Source organism: Macaca mulatta, chromosome 1, assembly GCF_049350105.2.
Source record: "Macaca mulatta isolate MMU2019108-1 chromosome 1, T2T-MMU8v2.0, whole genome shotgun sequence".
Classification (NCBI taxonomy): Eukaryota; Metazoa; Chordata; class Mammalia; order Primates; family Cercopithecidae; genus Macaca; species Macaca mulatta.
The window spans coordinates 91,429,581-91,442,625 of record NC_133406.1 but is presented as its reverse complement, the minus strand read 5'-3'; positions in this window follow the sequence as shown (position 1 = coordinate 91,442,625).

Sequence of the window (13,045 nt, the reverse complement as noted above, 5' to 3'; positions counted from 1 at the left end):
CTAAGCAGTTTCTCAGAAATCTTCTTTCCAGATTTCATCTGAGGATATTTCCTTTTTCACCATAGCCCTCTATGGGATTCCAAATATCACTTTGCCAATTCCAGAAGAACTGTCTTAGCGAAAGGCTTCTTGAGGGGAAAGCTGTAACTCTGTGAGATGATTTCACAGAACACAAAGAAGTTTCTCCGAAAGATTCTTTCTCTTTGTTATCGCAGGATATATCCTTTGGCCTCATAGTCTTCAAAGGGATCCGAAATATCTGTTCTCAGATTCCACAGAAATAAGGCTAGCAAAGAGATCCACGAAATACAGATGTAACTCTGTGAGATGAATTCACAGAACACTAAGCAGTTTCTCAGAAAGCTTCTTTCCAGATTTCATCTGAGGATATTTCCTTTTTCACCATAGCCCTCTATGGGCTTCCAAATATCACTTTGCCAATTCCACAAGAACTGTCTTAGCGAAAGGCTTCTTGAGGGGAAAGCTGTAACTCTGTGAGATGATTTCACAGAACAGAAAGAAGTTTCTCAGGAAGCTTCTTTCTCTTTGTTATCGGAGGATATTTCCTTTGGCCCTATAGTCTTCAAAGGGATCCGAAATATCTGTTCTCAGATTCCACAGAAATAAGGCTAGCAAAGAGATCCACGAAATACAGATGTAACTCTGTGAGATGAATTCACAGAACACTAAGCAGTTTCTCAGAAAGCTTCTTTCCAGATTTCATCTGAGGATATATCCTTTTTCACCATAGCCCTCTATTGGCTTCCAAATATCACTTTGCCAATTCCACAAGAACTGTCTTAGCGAAAGGCTTCTTGAGGGGAAAGCTGTAACTCTGTGAGATGATTTCACAGAACACAAAGAAGTTTCTCAGAAAGCTTCTTTCTCTTTGTTATCGGAGGATATTTCCTTTGGCCCTATAGTCTTCAAAGGGATCCGAAATATCTGTTCTTAGATTCCACAGAAATAAGGCTATCAAAGAGATCCACGAAATACACATGTAACTCAGTGAGATGAATTAACAGAACACTAAGCAGTTTCTCAGAAAGCTTCTTTCCAGATTTCATCTGAGGATATTTCCTTTTTCACCATAGCCCTCTATGGGCTTGCAAATATCACTTTGCCAATTCCACAAGAACTGTCTTAGCCGAAGGCTTCTTGAGGGGAAAGCTGTAACTCTGTGAGATGATTTCACAGAACACAAAGAAGTTTCTCAGAAAGCTTCTTTCTCTTTGTTATCGCAGGATATTTCCTTTGGCCCTATAGTCTTCAAAGGGATCCGAAATATCTGTTCTCAGATTCCACAGAAATAAGGCTAGCAAAGAGATCCACGAAATACATATGTAACTCTGTGAGATGAATTAACAGAACACTAAGCAGTTTCTCAGAAAGCTTCTTTCCAGATTTCATTTGAGGATATTTCCTTTTTCACCGTAGACCTCTATCGGCTTCCAAATATCACTTTGCCAATTCCACAAGAACTGTCTTAGCGAAAGGCTTCTTGAGGGGAAAGCTGTAACTCTGTGAGATGATTTCACAGAACACATAGAAGTTTCTCAGAAAGCTTCTTTCTCTTTGTTATCGCAGGAAATTTCCTTTGGCCCTATAGTCTTCAAAGGGAGCCGAAATATCTGTTCTCAGATTCCACTGAAATAAGGCTAGCAAAGAGATCCACGAAATACAGATGTAACTCTGTGAGATGAATTCACAGAACACTAAGCAGTTTCTCAGAAAGCTTCTTTCCAGATTTCATCTGAGGATATTTCTTTTTTCACCATAGCCCTCTATGGGCTTCCAAATATCACTTTGCCAATTCCACAAGAACTGTCTTAGCGAAAGGCTTCTTGAGGGGAAAGCTGTAACTCTGTGAGATGATTTTACAGAACAGAAAGAAGTTTCTCAGAAAGCTTCTTTCTCTTTCTTATCGGAGGATATTTCCTTTGGCCCTATAGTCTTCAAAGGGATCCGAAATATCTGTTCTCAGATTCCACAGAAATAAGGCTAGCAAAGAGATCCACGAAATACAGATGTAACTCTGTGAGATGAATTCACAGAACACTAAGCAGTTTCTCAGAAAGATTCTTTCCAGATTTCATCTGAGGATACTTACTTTTTCACCATAGCCCTCTATGGGCTTCCAAATATCACTTTGCCAATTCCACAAGAACTGTCTTAGCGAAAGGCTTCTTGAGGGGAAAGCTGTAACTCTGTGAGATGATTTCACAGAACACAAAGAAGTTTCTCAGAAAGCTTCTTTCTCTTTGTTATCGGAGGATATTTCCTTTGGCCCTATAGTCTTCAAAGGGATCCGAAATATCTGTTCTGAGATTCCACAGAAATAAGGCTAGCAAAGAGATCCACGAAATACAGATGTAACTCTGTGAGATGAATTCACAGAACACTAAGCAGTTTCTCAGAAAGCTTCTTTCCAGATTTCATCTGAGGATATTTCCTTTTTCACCATAGCCCTCTATGGGCTTCCAAATATCACTTTGCCAATTCCACAAGAACTGTCTTAGCGAAAGGCTTCTTGAGGGGAAAGCTGTAACTCTGTGAGATGATTTCACAGAACACAAAGAAGTTTCTCAGAAAGCTTCTTTCTCTTTGTTATCGGAGGATATTTCCTTTGGCCCTGTAGTCTTCAAAAGGATCCGAAATATCTGTTCTCAGATTCCACAGAAATAAGGCTAGCAAAGAGATCCACGAAATACAGATGTAACTCTGTGAGATGAATTCACAGAACACTAAGCAGTTTCTCAGAAAGCTTCCTTCCAGATTTCATCTGAGGATATTTCCTTTTTCACCATAGCCCTCTAAGGGCTTCCAAATATCACTTTGCCAATTCCACAAGAACTATCTTAGCGAAAGGCTTCTTGAGGGGAAAGCTGTAACTCTGTGAGATGATTTCACAGAACACAAAGAAGTTTCTCAGAAAGCTTCTTTCTCTTTGTTTTCGGAGGATATTTCCTTTGGCCCTATAGTCTTCAAAGGGATCCGAAATATCTGTTCTCAGATTCCACAGAAATAAGGATAGCAAAGAGATCCACGAAATACACATGTAACTCTGTGAGATGAATTCACAGAACACTAAGCAGTTTCTCCGAAAGCTTCTTTCCAGATTTCATCTGAGGATATTTCCTTTTTCACCATAGCCCTCGAAGGGCTTCAAAATATCTCTTTGCAAGTTCCACAAGAACTATCTTAGCGAAAGGCTTCTTGAGGTGAAAGCTGTAACTCTGTGAGATGATTTCAAAGAACACAAAGAAGTTTCTCCGAAAGCTTCTTTCTCTTTGTTATCGGAGGATATTTCCTTTGGCCCTGTAGTCTTCAAAGGGATCCGAAATATCTGTTCTCAGATTCCACAGAAATAAGGCTAGCAAAGAGATCCACGAAATACAGATGTAACTCTGTGAGTTGAATTAACAGAACACTAAGCAGTTTCTCAGAAAACTTCTTTCCAGATTTCATCTGAGGATATTTCCTTTTTCACCATAGCCCTCTATGGGCTTCCAAATATCACTTTGCCAATTCCACAAGAACTGTCTTAGCGAAAGGCTTCTTGAGGGGAAAGCTGTAACACTGTGAGATGATTTCACAGAACACAAAGAAGTTTCTCAGAAAGCTTCTTTCTCTTTGTTATCGGAGGATATTTCCTTTGGCCCTATAGTCTTCAAAGGGATCCGAAATATCTGTTCTCAGATTCCACAGAAATAAGGCTAGCAAAGAGATCCAGGAAATACAGATGTAACTCTGTGAGATGAATTCACAGAACAATAAGCAGTTTCTCAGAAAGCTTCTTTCCAGATTTCATCTGAGGATATTTCCTTTTTCACCATAGCCCTCTATGGGCTTCCAAATATCACTTTGCCAATTCCACAAGAACTGTCTTAGCGAAAGGCTTCTTGAGGGGAAAGCTGTAACTCTGTGAGATGATTTCACAGAACACAAAGAAGTTTCTCAGAAAGCTTCTTTCTCTTTGTTATCGCAGGATATTTCCTTTGGCCCCATAGTCTTCAAAGGGATCCGAAATATCTGTTCTCAGATTCCACAGAAATAAGGCTAGCAAAGAGATCCACGAAATACAGATGTAACTCTGTGAGATGAATTCACAGAACACTAAGCAGTTTCTCAGAAACCTTCTTTCCAGATTTCATCTGAGGATATTTCCTTTTTCACCATAGCCCTCTATGGGCTTCCAAATATCACTTTGCCAATTCCACAAGAACTGTCTTAGCGAAAGGCTTCTTGAGGGGAAAGCTGTAACTCTGTGAGATGATTCCACAGAACACAAAGAAGTTTCTCAGAAAGCTTCTTTCTCTTTGTTATCGCAGGATATTTCCTTTGGCCCCATAGTCTTCAAAGGGATCCGAAATATCTGTTCTCAGATTCCACAGAAATAAGGCTAGCAAAGAGTTCCACGAAATACAGATGTAACTCTGTGAGATGAATTCACAGAACACTAAGCAGTTTCTCGGAAATCTTCTTTCCAGATTTCATCTGAGGATATTTCCTTTTTCACCATAGCCCTCTATGGGCTTCCAAATATCACTTTGCCAATTCCAGAAGAACTGTCTTAGCGAAAGGCTTCTTGAGGGGAAAGCTGTAACTCTGTGAGATGATTTCACAGAACACAAAGAAGTTTCTCCGAAAGCTTCTTTCTCTTTGTTATCGCAGGATATATCCTTTGGCCTCATAGTCTTCAAAGGGATCCGAAATATCTGTTCTCAGATTCCACAGAAATAAGGCTAGCAAAGAGATCCACGAAATACAGATGTAACTCTGTGAGATGAATTCACAGAACACTAAGCAGTTTCTCAGAAAGCTTCTTTCCAGATTTCATCTGAGGATATTTCCTTTTTCACCATAGCCCTCTATGGGCTTCCAAATATCACTTTGCCAATTCCACAAGAACTGTCTTAGCGAAAGGCTTCTTGAGGGGAAAGCTGTAACTCTGTGAGATGATTTCACAGAACAGAAAGAAGTTTCTCAGAAAGCTTCTTTCTCTTTGTTATCGGAGGATATTTCATTTGGCCCTATAGTCTTCAAAGGGATCCGAAATATCTGTTCTCAGATTCCACAGAAATAAGGCTAGCAAAGAGATCCACGAAATACAGATGTAACTCTGTGAGATGAATTCACAGAACACTAAGCAGTTTCTCAGAAAGCTTCTTTCCAGATTTCATCTGAGGATATTTCCTTTTTCACCATAGCCCTCTATGGGCTTGCAAATATCACTTTGCCAATTCCACAAGAACTGTCTTAGCCGAAGGCTTCTTGAGGGGAAAGCTGTAACTCTGTGAGATGATTTCACAGAACACAAAGAAGTTTCTCAGAAAGCTTCTTTCTCTTTGTTATCGCAGGATATTTCCTTTGGCCCTATAGTCTTCAAAGGGATCCGAAATATCTGTTCTCAGATTCCACAGAAATAAGGCTAGCAAAGAGATCCACGAAATACATATGTAACTCTGTGAGATGAATTAACAGAACACTAAGCAGTTTCTCAGAAAGCTTCTTTCCAGATTTCATTTGAGGATATTTCCTTTTTCACCATAGCCCTCTATGGGCTTCCAAATATCACTTTGCCAATTCCACAAGAACTGTCTTTGCGAAAGGCTTCTTGAGGGGAAAGCTGTAACTCTGTGAGATGATTTCACAGAACACAAAGAAGTTTCTCAGAAAGCTTCTTTCTCTTTGTTATCGGAGGATATTTCCTTTGGCCCTATAGTCTTCAAAGGGATCCGAAATATCTGTTCTCAGATTCCACAGAAATAAGGCTAGCAAAGAGATCCACGAAATACAGATGTAACTCTGTGAGATGAATTCACAGAACACTAAGCAGTTTCTCAGAAAGCTTCTTTCCAGATTTCATCTGAGGATATTTCCTTTTTCACCATAGCCCTCTAGGGGTTCCAAATATCACTTTGCCAATTCCACAAGAACTGTCTTAGCGAAAGGCTTCTTGAGGGGAAGCTGTAACTCTGTGAGATGATTTCACAGAACACATAGAAGTTTCTCAGAAAGCTTCTTTCTCTTTGTTATCGCAGGAAATTTCCTTTGGCCCTATAGTCTTCAAAGGGAGCCGAAATATCTGTTCTCAGATTCCACAGAAATAAGGCTAGCAAAGAGATCCACGAAATACAGATGTAACTCTGTGAGAGGAATTCACAGAACACTAAGCAGTTTCTCAGAAAGCTTCTTTCCAGATTTCATCTGAGGATATTTCCTTTTTCACCATAGCCCTCTATGGGCTTCCAAATATCACTTTGCCAATTCCACAAGAACTGTCTTAGCGAAAGGCTTCTTGAGGGGAAAGCTGTAACTCTGTGAGATGATTTCACAGAACACAAAGAAGTTCCTCAGAAAGCTTCTTTCTCTTTGTTATCGCAGGATATTTCCTTTGGCCCTATAGTCTTCAATGGGGGCCGAAATATCTGTTCTCAGATTCCACTGAAATAAGGCTAGCAAAGAGATTCACGAAATACAGATGTAATTCTGTGAGATGAATTAACAGAACACTAAGCAGTTTCTCAGAAAGCTTCTTTCCAGATTTCATCTTCGGATATTTCATTTTTCACCATAGCCCTCTATGGGCTTCCAAATATCACTTTGCCAATTCCACAAGAACTGTCTTAGCGAAAGGCTTCTTGAGGGGAAAGTTGTAACTCTGTGAGATGATTTCACAGAACACAAAGAAGTTTCTCAGAAAGCTTCTTTCTCTTTGTTATCAGAGGATATTTCCTTTGGCCCTATAGTCTTCAAAGGGATCCGAAATATCTGTTCTTAGATTCCACAGAAATAAGGCTATCAAAGAGATCCACGAAATACACATGTAACTCAGTGAGATGAATTAACAGAACACTAAGCAGTTTCTCAGAAAGCTTCTTTCCAGATTTCATCTGAGGATATTTCCTTTTTCACCATAGCCCTCTATGGGCTTGCAAATATCACTTTGCCAATTCCACAAGAACTATCTTAGCCGAAGGCTTCTTGAGGGGAAAGCTGTAACTCTGTGAGATGATTTCACAGAACACAAAGAAGTTTCTCAGAAAGCTTCTTTCTCTTTGTTATCGCAGGATATTTCCTTTGGCCCTATAGTCTTCAAAGGGATCCGAAATATCTGTTCTCAGATTCCACAGAAATAAGGCTAGCAAAGAGATCCACGAAATATAGATGTAACTCTGTGAGATGAATTAACAGAACACTAAGCAGTTTCTCAGAAAGCTTCTTTCCAGATTTCATTTGAGGATATTTCCTTTTTCACCATAGCCCTCTATGGGCTTCCAAATATCACTTTGCCAATTCCACAAGAACTGTCTTAGCGAAAGGCTTCTTGAGGGGAAAGCTGTAACTCTGTGAGATGATTTCACAGAACACAAAGAAGTTTCTCAGAAAGCTTCTTTCTCTTTGTTATCGGAGGATATTTCCTTTGGCCCTATAGTCTTCAAAGGGATCCGAAATATCTGTTCTCAGATTCCACAGAAATAAGGCTAGCAAAGAGATCCACGAAATACAGATGTAACTCTGTGAGATGAATTAACAGAACACTAAGCAGTTTCTCAGAAAGCTTCTTTCCAGATTTCATCTGAGGATATTTCCTTTTTCACCATAGCCCTCTATGGGCTTCCAAATATCACTTTGCCAATTCCACAAGAACTGTCTTAGCGAAAGGCTTCTTGAGGGGAAAGCTGTAACTCTGTGAGATGATTTCACAGAACACAAAGAAGTTTCTCAGAAAGCTTCTTTCTCTTTGTTATCGGAGGATATTTCCTTTGGCCCTATAGTCTTCAAAGGGATCCGAAATATCTATTCTCTGATTCCACAGAAATAAGGCTAGCAAAGAGATCCACGAAATACAGATGTAACTCTGTGAGATGAATTAACAGAACACTAAGCAGTTTCTCAGAAAGCTTCTTTCCAGATTTCATCTGAGGATATTTCCTTTTTCACCATAGCCCTCTATGGGCTTCCAAATATCACTTTGCCAATTCCACAAGAACTGTCTTAGCGAAAGGCTTCTTGAGGGGAAAGCTGAAACTCTGTGAGATGATTTCACAGAACAGAAAGAAGTTTCTCAGAAAGCTTCTTTCTCTTTGTTATCGGAGGATATTTCCTTTGGCCCTATAGTCTTCAAAGGGATCCGAAATATCTGTTCTCAGATTCCACAGAAATAAGGCTAGCAAAGAGATCCACGAAATACAGATGTAACTCTGTGAGATGAATTCACAGAACACTAAGCAGTTTCTCAGAAATCTTCTTTCCAGATTTCATCTGAGGATATTTCCTTTTTCACCATAGCCCTCTATGGGATTCCAAATATCACTTTGCCAATTCCAGAAGAACTGTCTTAGCGAAAGGCTTCTTGAGGGGAAAGCTATAACTCTGTGAGATGATTTCACAGAACACAAAGAAGTTTCTCCGAAAGCTTCTTTCTCTTTGTTATCGCAGGATATATCCTTTGGCCTCATAGTCTTCAAAGGGATCCGAAATATCTGTTCTCAGATTCCACAGAAATAAGGCTAGCAAAGAGATCCACGAAATACAGATGTAACTCTGTGAGATGAATTCACAGAACACTAAGCAGTTTCTCAGAAAGCTTCTTTCCAGATTTCATCTGAGGATATTTCCTTTTTCACCATAGCCCTCTATGGGCTTCCAAATATCACTTTGCCAATTCCACAAGAACTGTCTTAGCGAAAGGCTTCTTGAGGGGAAAGCTGTAACTCTGTGAGATGATTTCACAGAACAGAAAGAAGTTTCTCAGAAAGCTTCTTTCTCTTTGTTATCGGAGGATATTTCCTTTGGCCCTATAGTCTTCAAAGGGATCCGAAATATCTATTCTCAGATTCCACAGAAATAAGGCTAGCAAAGAGATCCACGAAATACAGATGTAACTCTGTGAGATGAATTCACAGAACACTAAGCAGTTTCTCAGAAAGCTTCTTTCCAGATTTCATCTGAGGATATTTCCTTTTTCACCATAGCCCTCTATGGGCTTCCAAATATCACTTTGCCAATTCCACAAGAACTGTCTTAGCGAAAGGCTTCTTGAGGGGAAAGCTGTAACTCTGTGAGATGATTTCACAGAACACAAAGAAGTTTCTCAGAAAGCTTCTTTCTCTTTGTTATCGCAGGATATTTCCTTTGGCCCTATAGTCTTCAAAGGGGGCGGAAATATCTGTTCTCAGATTCCACTGAAATAAGGCTAGCAAAGAGATTCACGAAATACAGATGTAATTCTGTGAGTTGAATTAACAGAACACTAAGCAGTTTCTCAGAAAGCTTCTTTCCAGATTTCATCTTCGGATATTTCATTTTTCACCATAGCCCTCTATGGGCTTCCAAATATCACTTTGCCAATTCCACAAGAACTGTCTTAGCGAAAGGCTTCTTGAGGGCAAAGCTGTAACTCTGTGAGATGATTTCACAGAACACAAAGAAGTTTCTCAGAAAGCTTCTTTCTCTTTGTTATCGGAGGATATTTCCTTTGGCCCTATAGTCTTCAAAGGGATCCGAAATATCTGTTCTCAGATTCCACAGAAATAAGGCTAGCAAAGAGATCCACGAAATACAGATGTAACTCTGTGAGATGAATTCACAGAACACTAAGCAGTTTCTCAGAAAGCTTCTTTCCAGATTTCATCTGAGGATATTTCCTTTTTCACCATAGCCCTCTAGGGGTTCCAAATATCACTTTGCCAATTCCACAAGAACTGTCTTAGCGAAAGGCTTCTTGAGGGGAAAGCTGTAACTCTGTGAGATGATTTCACAGAACACATAGAAGTTTCTCAGAAAGCTTCTTTCTCTTTGTTATCGCAGGAAATTTCCTTTGGCCCTATAGTCTTCAAAGGGAGCCGAAATATCTGTTCTCAGATTCCACAGAAATAAGGCTAGCAAAGAGATCCACGAAATACAGATGTAACTCTGTGAGATGAATTCACAGAACACTAAGCAGTTTCTCAGAAAGCTTCTTTCCAGATTTCATCTGAGGATATTTCCTTTTTCACCATAGCCCTCTATGGGCTTCCAAATATCACTTTGCCAATTCCACAAGAACTGTCTTAGCGAAAGGCTTCTTGAGGGGAAAGCTGTAACTCTGTGAGATGATTTCACAGAACACAAAGAAGTTTCTCAGAAAGCTTCTTTCTCTTTGTTATCGCAGGATATTTCCTTTGGCCCTATAGTCTTCAAAGGGGGCTGAAATATCTGTTCTCAGATTCCACTGAAATAAGGCTAGCAAAGAGATTCACGAAATACAGATGTAATTCTGTGAGATGAATTAACAGAACACTAAGCAGTTTCTCAGAAAGCTTCTTTCCAGATTTCATCTTCGGATATTTCATTTTTCACCATAGCCCTCTATGGGCTTCCAAATATCACTTTGCCAATTCCACAAGAACTGTCTTAGCGAAAGGCTTCTTGAGGGAAAAGTTGTAACTCTGTGAGATGATTTCACAGAACACAAAGAAGTTTCTCAGAAAGCTTCTTTCTCTTTGTTATCGGAGGATATTTCCTTTGGCCCTATAGTCTTCAAAGGGATCCGAAATATCTGTTCTTAGATTCCACAGAAATAAGGCTATCAAAGAGATCCACGAAATACACATGTAACTCAGTGAGATGAATTAACAGAACACTAAGCAGTTTCTCAGAAAGCTTCTTTCCAGATTTCATCTGAGGATATTTCCTTTTTCACCATAGCCCTCTATGGGCTTGCAAATATCACTTTGCCAATTCCACAAGAACTATCTTAGCCGAAGGCTTCTTGAGGGGAAAGCTGTAACTCTGTGAGATGATTTCACAGAACACAAAGAAGTTTCTCAGAAAGCTTCTTTCTCTTTGTTATCGCAGGATATTTCCTTTGGCCCTATAGTCTTCAAAGGGATCCGAAATATCTGTTCTCAGATTCCACAGAAATGAGGCTAGCAAAGAGATCCACGAAATACAGATGTAACTCTGTGAGATGAATTAACAGACCACTAAGCAGTTTCTCAGAAAGCTTCTTTCCAGATTTCATTTGAGGATATTTCCTTTTTCACCATAGCCCTCTATGGGCTTCCAAATATCACTTTGCCAATTCCACAAGAACTGTCTTAGCGAAAGGCTTCTTGAGGGGAAAGCTGTAACTCTGTGAGATGATTTCACAGAACACAAAGAAGTTTCTCAGAAAGCTTCTTTCTCTTTGTTATCGCAGGATATTTCCTTTGGCCCTATAGTCTTCAAAGGGGGCGGAAATATCTGTTCTCAGATTCCACTGAAATAAGGCTAGCAAAGAGATTCACGAAATACAGATGTAATTCTGTGAGTTGAATTAACAGAACACTAAGCAGTTTCTCAGAAAGCTTCTTTCCAGATTTCATCTTCGGATATTTCATTTTTCACCATAGCCCTCTATGGGCTTCCAAATATCACTTTGCCAATTCCACAAGAACTGTCTTAGCGAAAGGCTTCTTGAGGGCAAAGCTGTAACTCTGTGAGATGATTTCACAGAACACAAAGAAGTTTCTCAGAAAGCTTCTTTCTCTTTGTTATCGGAGGATATTTCCTTTGGCCCTATAGTCTTCAAAGGGATCCGAAATATCTGTTCTCAGATTCCACAGAAATAAGGCTAGCAAAGAGATCCACGAAATACAGATGTAACTCTGTGAGATGAATTCACAGAACACTAAGCAGTTTCTCAGAAGGCTTCTTTCCAGATTTCATCTGAGGATATTTCCTTTTTCACCATAGCCCTCTATGGGCTTCCAAATATCACTTTGCCAATTCCACAAGAACTGTCTTAGCGAAAGGCTTCTTGAGGGGAAAGCTGTAACTCTGTGAGATGATTTCACAGAACACATAGAAGTTTCTCAGAAAGCTTCTTTCTCTTTGTTATCGCAGGAAATTTCCTTTGGCCCTATAGTCTTCAAAGGGAGCCGAAATATCTGTTCTCAGATTCCACAGAAATAAGGCTAGCAAAGAGATCCACGAAATACAGATGTAACTCTGTGAGATGAATTCACAGAACACTAAGCAGTTTCTCAGAAAGCTTCTTTCCAGATTTCATCTGAGGATATTTCCTTTTTCACCATAGCCCTCTATGGGCTTCCAAATATCACTTTGCCAATTCCACAAGAACTGTCTTAGCGAAAGGCTTCTTGAGGGGAAAGCTGTAACTCTGTGAGATGATTTCACAGAACACAAAGAAGTTTCTCAGAAAGCTTCTTTCTCTTTGTTATCGCAGGATATTTCCTTTGGCCCTATAGTCTTCAAAGGGGGCTGAAATATCTGTTCTCAGATTCCACTGAAATAAGGCTAGCAAAGAGATTCACGAAATACAGATGTAATTCTGTGAGATGAATTAACAGAACACTAAGCAGTTTCTCAGAAAGCTTCTTTCCAGATTTCATCTTCGGATATTTCATTTTTCACCATAGCCCTCTATGGGCTTCCAAATATCACTTTGCCAATTCCACAAGAACTGTCTTAGCGAAAGGCTTCTTGAGGGGAAAGTTGTAACTCTGTGAGATGATTTCACAGAACACAAAGAAGTTTCTCAGAAAGCTTCTTTCTCTTTGTTATCGGAGGATATTTCCTTTGGCCCTATAGTCTTCAAAGGGATCCGAAATATCTGTTCTTAGATTCCACAGAAATAAGGCTATCAAAGAGATCCACGAAATACACATGTAACTCAGTGAGATGAATTAACAGAACACTAAGCAGTTTCTCAGAAAGCTTCTTTCCAGATTTCATCTGAGGATATTTCCTTTTTCACCATAGCCCTCTATGGGCTTGCAAATATCACTTTGCCAATTCCACAAGAACTATCTTAGCCGAAGGCTTCTTGAGGGGAAAGCTGTAACTCTGTGAGATGATTTCACAGAACACAAAGAAGTTTCTCAGAAAGCTTCTTTCTCTTTGTTATCGCAGGATATTTCCTTTGGCCCTATAGTCTTCAAAGGGATCCGAAATATCTGTTCTCAGATTCCACAGAAATGAGGCTAGCAAAGAGATCCACGAAATACAGATGTAACTCTGTGAGATGAATTAACAGACCACTAAGCAGTTTCTC